The following is a 12164-nucleotide window of genomic DNA, read 5'->3' as shown; positions in this document are numbered from 1 at the left end:
ATCAGCACCATTCATCTGCAGTCTGACAATAAACTAATGAAACAATCACAACCATCAACATTCTGCAACATCAAGAGAAAACAGCAGTGTGTGTGTGTGTGCGTGTGCGTGTGTGTGTGTGTGTGTGTGTGTGTGTGCGCAATTACTTCAACTAATGCAAATGTAAGAAAACATTCTTCAAACACACACACATCTAAATGAACACAAATTGTTTTACATAAACTTCTCATGACTCAGACCAACACAAACACTACAAGGAACTTTGTACAATTACTTACTAATGGATGATTTGTATCTTATAAAGAAATCTCTCACCCCACATGAAGAGAATCCAGATGTGCGTCTCCATTCTGCTGCTGGTGGTCTGTATGTGATGAGATTGCTCAGATTCCTCAGAGCTTCAGGTCAGTGCCAGAACCCCTCCGCTTCACCTCTGTAGGGAGTGTGTGTACTCCTTTTCTTTCGTTCTCTTTTTCTTTTTCTTTTTAAACTTGAAAAGCCTTTTAAAGATAACTTTTAAAAGCTTTTTTTAGCAGAATTATTAAAATTGCATGCAGATCAGCTGAAATAATTTAAACTCATATTATTATTTAATGTCTGTATTTATTTGATGAGTGAACATATAATTCACTCAAGCAAAACATATAACTTGATGCAATCACACAGTCATTATCATTTTGTAAAATAAACTCCTTCATGGTTTTACAAGACACCACGAATCACCCTATCAGGTTTATTGTTTACATATTAAACCACAATCAGAGGCTGTACTTTGTTTTTTTGATAATGTAATGTGATGAAGTTTCTCTGATGTCCATGATTGTCACAAACAGACAAGCACGAAAACACTCCTGAAAACTTGAATGTGGGTAAGTTTATGAAAAAAAGCAACATTTTGAACAAACAGCTGAAGAACTGGCGTTTCTGCAAAAGACTACGTCTGGATCAGATTCAGATCAGTGATCCTGGACAGCTGTGTGTTGCTGACCTAATGGACTGTTACTGACTCTGGAGTTTGGATTCCCCGGGGTTCTGCTCGCCTCTCTGGACTGCTTGCTGTTATCTGGACTGTGAGTTTTGGATTGCGTGGTTTGATCTGTCTGCACCTCGCCTGACCCTCTCTCCTGTCTGACCCTGATTCTCATCCTTCTGTTGGAAATTTGGATACATGTTTAGATATTATCAATGACTAATTTTTGTCTTTATCTGTTTTATCTGTTTATTTTTATTGTTTTGTTGTTGTTGTTGTTTGAAACGTTGATTTAAAAGCAGGATTCCTCACATCTTGCCCTGTAGGGCCACTACGCTGCAGAGTTTAGCTCCAGCCCTGATCAAACTCACCTACCTGTGATTTTCTAATAATTCTGAAGACAGTGTGTTTTGTTCTCACACAAGTGTTGTTTGATAATGCATTGAGTTAGTGTTCAGTGATGCATCAAGTTTGATTGTGCTGAAAGCATTCTGTCATGCCTGACCAATGTGCTCCTTTCCTTGCTCTACCCGGCGAGCCTCCGATTCCCTGGACTTGCTGGTTACAGTCCTTTGAGACTTTTATCTTCGCAGTGGGGCTGACTGACGTGAGCGCAGCCCACAAAAAAGCACTGTTACTGCATTGCTTGGGAGCCGAGGGTCAGCGTGTGCTGGGAGTGCTTGAGTCGGGCACCACGGGCACCACAAGCGATTATGACACAGCCGTGGAACTACTGACCGCACACTCTGAGCCCCACAGAGCGCTCTCTTGTGACGTTTTCTGACGTTTCCACTAAAGACACCAGCTGCCCCTGTGAGTCTGTGGCAACTTGCAGGGATTGGCCAGCACATGCACATTTGGTGCGTTGCAGGATGAAATGATTCGCGACCAGTTAATTGAACATACCAACGATGCAAAAGTGCATGAAACTCTGCTGCTAGAACCGGATGATTCATCACTGTCCCAGGCAATCACGATTGCATTACGAATAGAGAGTGCAGCTGCATGTGCGTCAGCTCTGACCAAACAGCAAACAATCGCGTACTGCTCGGCCCCCTTCCCCATGCCACCATTGACGTTACAACCCAGCTAGAATGACACATTGGCAGCAGCAGACTCCTCTGCAGTTATGCTACTGAGGCGCCAGCAGCAGTCTTGGCCATGCCCACAAGCACAAGCATCAGGGCCCTGTGATAACAGTGGATTTTCATCTCATCTGTCTAGAGCACAGAACTGCCCAGCCCCTGGCCAAACATGCCGCAGCTGTGGTAAACGCAATCATTTTGCTTCAGTATGCCGCTCCGCTCCAGCTGTGTCAGCCCAAGCACCCACTGTCATTCTCAATGTCTACTCTGGACCAGTCTCATTTAAAGCATGTTCAGTGCGCCTTAATGAAGTGTGTATCCCACTGTTTTTGGACACTGGTGCCCCTCCAGGCCGTCTTATTGTTACAAGAACTGAAAGAGGCATCGGAACAGGACCCAGTCCTTTCTCAGCTCCGATGGCTGGCCTCAGGAGGTACCAGAGGGGCTGGCAGCATTTTCCAGAATAAAGCAGCAGCTGTCCTGCTGGAATGGCACCTGTGTGGCACGCGGCCTCTGTCATCCCTAGCACCCTACATGCACGTGTCTTGGCAATGACTCACGAGGGCCACCTGGGTATTGTGAAGTTGAAGCAGCGCTGCAGAGACCGGGTTTGGTGGCCAGGGATAGATAAAGACATCGAGGCCCTGGTGAAAGACTGTGCTGCCTGTCTCTTGAGCGGTAAGACTGGTCACCAGGCCCCCCCACCCTTACAACCTCTTGCTTGGCCATCGCAGTCCTTGGACCACCTGCAACTGGACATATGTGGTGAGACACAGGGAGTTCCTCATCACCAACGCTTCCTAGTGGTTGTCTATGACCTGCATTCGAAATGGCCTGAGCTCATTGCCACCGGCTCTGTGACCTCTCAGGTCATAATTAACTTCCTGGATTCTCTGTTTTCCTGCTGGGGACTTCCAAACACTATCACTACTGACGATGGCCCGCAGCTGATCTCAGCTGAGTTCACAACATACCTCAAAAACAAAGGTATTCATCACATCCGCACGGCATACTATCACCCCCAAGCTAATGGTGGTGTCGAACGCTTCCATCAGTCTCAGAGCGCACTCTTTCCAGGGATGGACCTTCTCACGGGCCATCCATCACACACTGCTGCACTACAGGGCCACCCAACACTCTACGATGGGGGTCTCTCCAGCTTTCCTCATGCTTGGCCATGAGCTCCACCTTCCCCTCGACAGGCTCAGCCCCGCACTGCCTCAGGGACCACTACCGAGAGTCAGGGCCTCTGTCACCCGCCAGCAGAGGAGGATGAAGCAGAAATTAGATTTCTCAGCACGCGTTAAGGTCCCTGACATAAAGGCAGCAGATTGGGTCAGGGTTCGCAGGCCCCACAGAGACAACAAACTCGCTTCATATTAGTCTGCCCCTCTCCAAGTTACTCATCAGCTAGGCCCAGCCAACTTCTTGCTCAGCGACGGCACACAGTGGCACATACAACAGGCGTCACACCTCAAGCCACACCCCCAGCTTGGCAGGACACCCCAGCGCTTCAGCTGACACCTCAGATAGTTCCTGCATCGAGTTTGATTGTGCTGAAAGCATTCTGTCATGCCTGACCAATGTATGTGTTTGTTTACTGGGGTCTGGAACAGAGAGGTTAAGTAAAAAGATAAGATAAGTTGATGTTACTCGCTTTGATCCTTATAAAATGCAACACAGTGATTAGCATGCTCAGGTGTGTTTGAGTCGGTCTACCGCAGGGGTTGTCGCTTTTCCACTGTCTGGCCAGTGCGAGCCGGGCGGAACCAATGCTTCGCTTACACTGTCGTGCCAGCGCTACTCTAAAAGCCCGCTCTTAACACGCCTCTCTGAAGCAAACGGCACACAACATAATTTCACCAGCGAGGGAAAAATGAATGAAAACTATCGCAGAACGAACTTGACAGAAGCGGAAGTTTCGTCCTTATAAAGATTTTAAAAGTCTCCAGCGTCGATATTATACCAATGATTTAGGATTAAAAAAAAGTTACAGTGACAGTAATGTATTACTTTGTGTCAGAAGTGTGCATCAGTGATGCTAAATCCAACTAATGTGTTTAATTATTTTACATTAAATGAGAAAACACATACTTGTTCAGTCGCGGCTGCTCCATTTATTTGTAATCACAAAAATGCATAAAACAATGCAGTCCATTGAAGTCCAATGCATACATGTATAACACAATAGAAAACCATTGATAACCCATATGTTTGCATCAACTTATTTAGAAAGATTGAGAATTTATATAAATTTTCCACTAAATATTATAATGAGGATGTTTGGGTGCTGTCCTGTTTCACTATAGGCTACTGTTATCCTTTCAGCCAAATTGTGTGAGGTGCAAGAGCATGTCAGGAGACGTAGAATAATAATTAATTACTCATTTGAATCAGTACACTATAACGAAAACAATACTTAAAAAATGAAAAGAAGCAGGTTTTGCGATCATTAATGGAAACCGATAAACTCCCGGAAAGTCCAAGGATCCAGTAAGCAAATTCAAACAGTTGTACAAAACTGCTAATGCAGAGAAAAACACGGCTGATTTCATCAGAGATTGTGGAGAGATTAGTGACTCACGTCCAGATGTCAATAAATTATTCTTTTCATTGTGTATTTGGCTTAAAAGCAAGAATGTTTTATAATGGATGCTGGCTGGCTGAGGTGTTATGCGGTGGTAAGAAATTTAGCGATTCTGAATGTATCCAGTGGAGGTTTAGTGGTCTTTGGCGTCTCCCTGTGGGCCTGTTTGGTATCGCAGCTTGACTTGTGCTTATTTGTATTGAAAACGTTTATTTAATTATTGATTGATTGTGGCACTATACATAGCCTACATTGTGAATTATGAAAATTAAAAAGTACTTATTTAATATATAAATAAATAAATAAATAAAGGGGGGGGGTACTTCTTTTTTTCCACTTCAAGCACTGTTACTAATGGTCTATACATGGTAAAGTTTAACAAAGTTTGAAGAACTGATAATTCCTGTGTAATGTTTATGTAAAATGGTGCACTTTATTTTACAGTCCTATTTCCAAATACTTCCTATGCACGTACTGGTGTATGTACCTATTAGTTAATGTACAGAATAAGTTATGCGGTACTCAAGTTGGGGGTATAAACATGGACCAAGGTACTTATTGAGTGACTGATGGTAGGTGCCCTTGCAGTTAACTCTTTAACAACACTGATTCTCTTAACTAATTGGTCCAATAGGGATGTTTGATGATGTACATTCTTAATAATTATGTGTGTAGACAGATTTTATTTTGGAATTATACAGTAGCTACCAAACTCATATTTGCACTTGCAACTCCTGATTGTCATGAGTCTAAGGCCATGTCCACACGTACACGGGTATTTTTATAAACAGAGTTTTCCCTTCTTTCGTTTTTAAAAAATCTCCATCCACATGAAAACGCAAACGCATGCTATGAAGCACTGTCAAGAGCATGCCAAACCAACAGGTGGCGATGTAATCTCAACCGTAAAGCCATGTTGGCCAATCAGAAGCCTGAAAAGGTTTCCAGTAGGCAGAGATAACAGCGCAGGCGCCGACGCCAAAAACGCCGGTTTCGCTGTCTACACGACAACACTGCAACCGGAGTTTCTTAAAATCTTCACCCTGGCAGGTGTTTTCAGAAATGTTCGGTTTCAGTGACCTGGTGCTGTGTTTGCGTGTGGATGAATGGCCAAACCGCGTAGAAAAAGCTGCGGTTTTAAAAATAACCCTGTTCGTGTGGACAGGGCCTAAATCCCTATTTAAAAGGACTGTGCCTGCTAAGTATTAACACTATGCAGTGCTGCACAGTTACTGCCGTGTTCCCAACCAACTTCCAAAGCTCCAAACTGCAAGGGCACCTACCATCAATTACTCAATAAGTACCTTGGTCCATGTTTATACCCCCAACTTGAGTACCGCATAACTTATTCTGTACATTAACTAATAGGTACATACACCAGTACGTGCATAGGAAGTATATGGAAATAGGACTGTAAAATAAAGTGCACCATTTTACATAAACATTACACAGGAATTACCAGTTATTCAAACTTTGTAAGCACTGTTGTGGAGAGCAATTAAGCATTAACAGTCCTACACGAGCAACTGAAAAATAATCCTCTTTTTATTAGGTAAGGTTAGGTCTTGTTTGTTACCACATAATACCACATTTTTCCATAAGTATTACATATTTACCACGTATATACATTAGTAAGTACAGTGAAGTATCTAATTAGTTACCATGTACGGGCACTACCTGTAAGTACCCACACTTGTCTGTATGTACAAAATAATTACCATGCATGTACGACTGTTAAATACAGCCGTGTTTCCTATTTGTTACCATGTACATACACTTCAGGTAAGTACCTTGTTACCACTCATTTGCTTGTAGGTACGAGATATTTGCCAGGTATGTACCAGGGAAGCACACGTACTGTAAAATAAAGTGCTACCGATGTGTTTTTAGCCGGTTCTTGAAGATGGCTAAGGACTCAGCTACTCGGCTGATTATTATTATTATTATTATTATTATCAGTTAACTGATTTATTTATACTGATTGATTATTAATTTCTCTTCTTCAAATGACTACCAATATTCGGTGTGAAGGTTACTTACAGAACACTTTTTTTGAGATAGGTCAAAAAAAGATAGATCACGAAGAAAAAAGATTGAATCTACTTATAACTAAAATCAATAAAAACAATAATAACTCAATTCTTTTTTTATAGAAAATGCCCATGAATATCAGAATAAAACTGGCTTATCATAACTAAACTACAATTTAAGTCACTAGAATCAAGACATAAGCTACACATGCTGCATATCATTGAACTAAACATACTGAACCTTAAATCATATCTCCATACAACTAGACCATTAAAAGACCATTTTCAGCTCCATCAAAACAAACATCTTAACTTTAACTTTATTGTGCCCAAGGGGGAAATTATTTCCCACAGCACTGCACTTGTTTGACACACACAACATAACATACATAATACAAAAAAAACAACAACAACAAACAGTTAAGATAACCCTCAGCGATGTCTGAACTATCATTTTTTAGCTTTTACTGCCAAAATATTTAGGTTTCAGAACGAGACTCAAATGAGTAGCAAATGAATTGTGGGTAGTTGGATGGCCGTGCTGATTGACAGTCCTACGAGTCTTATTACCATAATAAATCAAGAAATTATTTTAAAAAGATCCAGTTTCTCCAATCAGAGCCAAAACAACAGCAGATATAAATAAACCCATCTGCAGGACGCAACACAGGGTCTTTAAAGGAGCCGATGATGGTTGAAGGAATCAGGCTTCTTCCAACATGGGCCCTCCTGCACCTCATTTTGTTGTGTTGGAATAAAGTGAGATTTTATTCGTCTGTGTTTGGAGGGTCAGGACTGGGGCTCGTCTCTCTCACTCCGTTCTCTTTCTCTGTGCTGTCGTTCTCACTGCCTCCGTTTTCTTTAGCATTCACGTTTATGAGAGGAGAGTCTTCAACCACAGTTACATTTTCATCCTCTTGAAAAAACTCATCAGGGCGATTTCGTTTAAAAAACCCGCACTACACACACACACACACACACACACACACACACACAGATTGGATTGAGAATTTGAGAGGTGAATGATGAGATCAACTGTAAGATGACGTGATTGGTTCTTACCTTCAGCAGAAGGACCAATATGATAATGAGGAAGATGAACCCGCCCACTACACCAGTGCCGACGATCAGCATTCGACTGGGAGGAATGACAAACTCCACCTTCACTGCAGTCTGAGAAAATCATCACAACCACTGGCACTAGTAACATTTTCATACTTAATGAATAAAATATAAAATACAAATTTACACTGAAGATGTAAATGATGAATGAATAAATAAATTACTGAAGAAATAAGATAGTGGGTACCTGGGATCTGTGGGGATTGTACTGCAGAAAGAAGAAGCAATATTTTCTAGTTAAAATATGTGATAGAACAGTCTGCCTCTCTAATACTGTCAGACGAGCTCACGAGCTGCAGGTCTGTGGTGTGAATTCAGACTGACACTGATAATCACACACAGTCTGTGCTGCAGCTGCTCGTCTGTAGAGTTATAGCTGCAAAAATCAGCTTTCCCAATGCTACATATTTCATTATGTTCTAGTAGAAGCTTCATCAGTGTCGGATTCATTTTAAAGGCTCTGAAACTGTGAAATGGACTGCAGGTTATGTCAGTGACCTCCAGGTATTGTACACCTGTTGATCTCAGACCTGTCTGGCGCTAATGTAACATAAAACAGCAGCTAATCATTGGTTCGTGTCTGATGTGGATTCACCTTCAGTTCGGTTGAAGTCTGGTTGTAGCGGCTCGTGTTGTAGTGGAGCTCCGCGCTGATGTTGAACACATAATCCCTCCTGAACTCGTAGAAGGAATATTTCTACAGCAGAAGAAACCGTTTGGGATCAGCATCAGCTTTTAAACGTAATAGCTCTTGAACAGCCTGCTTTTGTCCGATGAATGACAGCATGTGTGTGTCTGTGGATGCATGCTTCACGTGTCTGTGATTGTGCAGTGCTGTAGGTCAGATGTGTGTTCATCACTCACGCTCTCGTATTCCTTCACGTTCTGGAGCTCTGCGTCTGCTGTCAGGTTGAAGTGAACTGTTGAAGTTTTCTGCAGATAAAACTGAGGACACTCAAACTTCCCGCAGTGACCGTCCTGAAACAATAGAATCAAGGGGGCAGAAGTGGAGAATGAGATGTGTTTTAGACGTGTTTACTGGGACTGCATGTGATCTGATATTAAAGGGATCATTCCCCTAAAACGGTTATTCTTCAGAAAATAGCTTCACCTAAAAGAAGATATTCTAAGAGATGCGTTTTAGTCAGTGGTTTGGAACAGCATGAGGATGAGATAAATTATGACAGAAAAATGTGTGTTAGGTGAACGATCATTTTAATACCAGTTGTAAAAGGGCTCTATGATCTCTTACCTGTCGATCGGACTTGTTGCACTGCACTGAGATCTGGAGAGAAGAACAGAAGATGTTAATTCAACAAGCACATGATGATTTGATGGTATGAGCTGATGAACGAGTGATGCACCTCCTGCATGCTGAAGTTGTGAGCTGTTAAAATCACATGTGTAGTTTGACAGGGCAGGGTGAGCGTGACCGACACCGGCAGACCTTTAATACGCACATTCTCCACCTGCAAACATACAGACATGCAGACACACAGGTACATAGCAATATGATCCCTCTGAACCACCTTGTGTCACATCTGCACTCTAGTTGACAGATTGATTATTGTAATTTACCATGAAATAAATGCTGAAACTTCAGATGCTTGTTTGACTCTCTGACCTTGTAGATGATGTGGAGAGGTTTTGGACCTCTGTCCTCCAGAGAGAAGTTCAGATACGTCACAGAGTTTTCAGCCGCTCTGACAAACAGTAACAAATGGTTTAGTAATAGTTTTATTTATTTATTTTTTTAAATTATATTATTGTCTTAGATTGATCATACTGTAGCTATAATTGCTGATGAAACCAATGCAGTGCTGTTTTTTGTCATCAATAAAGTCATTAAAACAGAAACTACAAGAGAGTTAGTTAGTTAGTTACTAAAAGAATGAACATAGCTAGACATTTACACCAGACATGTCCACGAGGGTGTCTACACTGAACGCGTCAAACGTGCCACTCGCGTCAGGTGTAGACATGGTGTTAGGTTTTAGTTTCAATCATTGAGAGATGAAGAGCAGATCAAACTGAAACAGAAGAACAGAAGAGTTCAATAAATGTGACTCACAGACTGATCGCCAGATCAACGGCGAACTGCACCGGGACGCTCCTCCTCACCACCGTATCACTCGTGTTTCCATTGTTATCACTGTGAACAAACATACAGAATTTACTCACAGATGAACATGAAATGCAGTAAAGTCATTCATCTTAACCTTCACAACATGGATCAGAAGCCCAGATTGCTGATTATTAGGGGTTCAAGAAACCCTATTGTAATTGTAAGGATTAGTATTATTATACTGCTGTAAACCATTAAACAGACAAAACCGTAAGGCCTAGAGACTTGAAACTTGGCCAGATGGTAGGTCTCAATTTGAGGAGAGACTGGAAAAGACTCACCCAGTCGACCAATAGGAGGCACTACAGTGATTGAAAATGCGAAAACGCTCATAACTCCTAGACCTACACATTTGTAGCAGACTCAAGGGTATCATTGGAATCCTTGGCTCAAGATGAACAAAATGGCTGTCGGATTTAATTTATGTCATGAAACTTTTTCCGCCATTTTGAATTTTTCGCAAAACAGACTTTTGCGAACTAGTCCTACATTTAGGGCTGAACGATTTTGGAAAATAATCGAATTGCGATTTTTTTTTACCAATATTGTGATTGCGATTTAATATGCAATTATTTTTTAAAAGCTCTTTATGAGCTATAAATCATTGTATAGTATGACCAACACACTATTAGATAGATTAAACATAAATGTTCTTTTCTGTAGGCCAGGCCTATATGTTACGATGAAATTAGGTGATGCATGAATTGATATGAATGACATTTTTATTTAACAACTACAATCACAGTATATTGACTGATTTGTTGAACTTCCAACCTTGTAAGCATGTAATAATTATGACAACATAAAGCACTGACAAATAAGCCTGATGTAAACATGAATATGAAAGTCAGTAACAAATGACACAAACTAAAGTAGATTGCAGAAATATAAAAACAAATCTGTTGCTTTACCACACTACTTTAGGTAATTCAAAGTCAATGTAATAAACATATGTAAACATGTGCACTGCACTTTTTAAACACTGTCTGTTAACTTTAGACCAGTGGTTCTCAAACTTTTTTGGTCAAGCCCCCCTTTAAACATATAAAAAAATCTTATTTAATTAAAAAAACCTACAGGGAAAAAAACACCTGCATCACTCGAAACATTGAAAAATAGCATAGAGAGAATAACTTATTATTATTCTCTCTCTGTTATTTATTTATTTTTTGTGGGTTTCAGGCCGTCCGCTAAGGCATACACACACAGGCTTTCCTCCTCACCAACAACATTAAACACCGTGTCTACACCGGACGCGAGCGGCAAAATACAGTAGAAACCATTATAATCAGTGACGCTGTGTACACTGGATGCGACGCGACAAAACCCGACATTAAACTGATGCCTTGTTCTATTTATGACATACTGACACAAAGTTAAAATGATTTGCAACGGTCGCTTTGTCGCGTCCAGTGTAGAGCTGTTGCGGCGCGACAACTGTAGCGTCCGGTATAGACACAGTGAGTGAAGCCGAGAGCAAGATATGCCTCGTCATATTTTCTGCATTTAGCTTTTGAATGACCAGCACCTGCCTGGGTCTGTGCGACTTCATCTATGGCTTTTCTCTTCGCTTTCACAAACCGATCCATCTCCCATTCTAATTACGTCCTTTGGCTGTTTACTGTTTTATTTCTTTTCTTTTTCTGCTGATGGCCCGCGCTCGACTTGAAGCAGCGCTGCTTAGACCGATGGGTGTGTCATCAAAGTACTGAGAGAGCTATAAGAGAGCGCGGACGTCTCCTTATACTTTCTCTCGCCGTACTTTGATGTCATACACCGATCTGATCTTCAAGACGAACACACCTCTTTACTCTCGCGTGTCACGTGACCGAGTGTAATCGCAGCCTCTGCGATTGAAAAATCGAAATTTTTCATATCGCGATATTATCGCAAATGCAATTAATCGTGCAGCCCTACTACATAATCACATTAGTGTCAGTCAGCTCAATCTTTGAAATGCAGTCACAGTTTGTACCATATTAAACCTCGTCAAAAATGCAATTGTCAAATGACATTAACATGCATAGTCATCATAAACATACTTAGATGCACACAGACACTGGCACTGTATTATTGTTTACAGTCAGTGGTTATTATTAAGCCCATTAAATAATGTCACTCTCACAACCATAGTAACCTCAATCTTTGACAACACTCTATCTCAGACACATTTTATTCCGACACTTTAGTGAAGACTGAAAAATAAATGCAGATGTTAAAGTCAATAACCTTCATCAAAAAAAAA

At 41.3% G+C, this 12164-nt stretch overlaps 1 pseudogene; it reads right to left on the bottom strand.

Moving 5' to 3' along the window:
* Positions 1–6781: 6781 nt before the first annotated feature.
* Positions 6782–12164, bottom strand: part of LOC107755316 (integrin alpha-M-like) — a 16817-nt pseudogene continuing 11434 nt past the window's right edge.

This window comes from Sinocyclocheilus rhinocerous, unplaced genomic scaffold, assembly GCF_001515625.1.
Source record: "Sinocyclocheilus rhinocerous isolate Xijiao unplaced genomic scaffold, SAMN03320098_v1.1 scaffold3945, whole genome shotgun sequence".
Classification (NCBI taxonomy): Eukaryota; Metazoa; Chordata; class Actinopteri; order Cypriniformes; family Cyprinidae; genus Sinocyclocheilus; species Sinocyclocheilus rhinocerous.
This window is presented reverse-complemented; position numbering and strand designations above follow the sequence as displayed.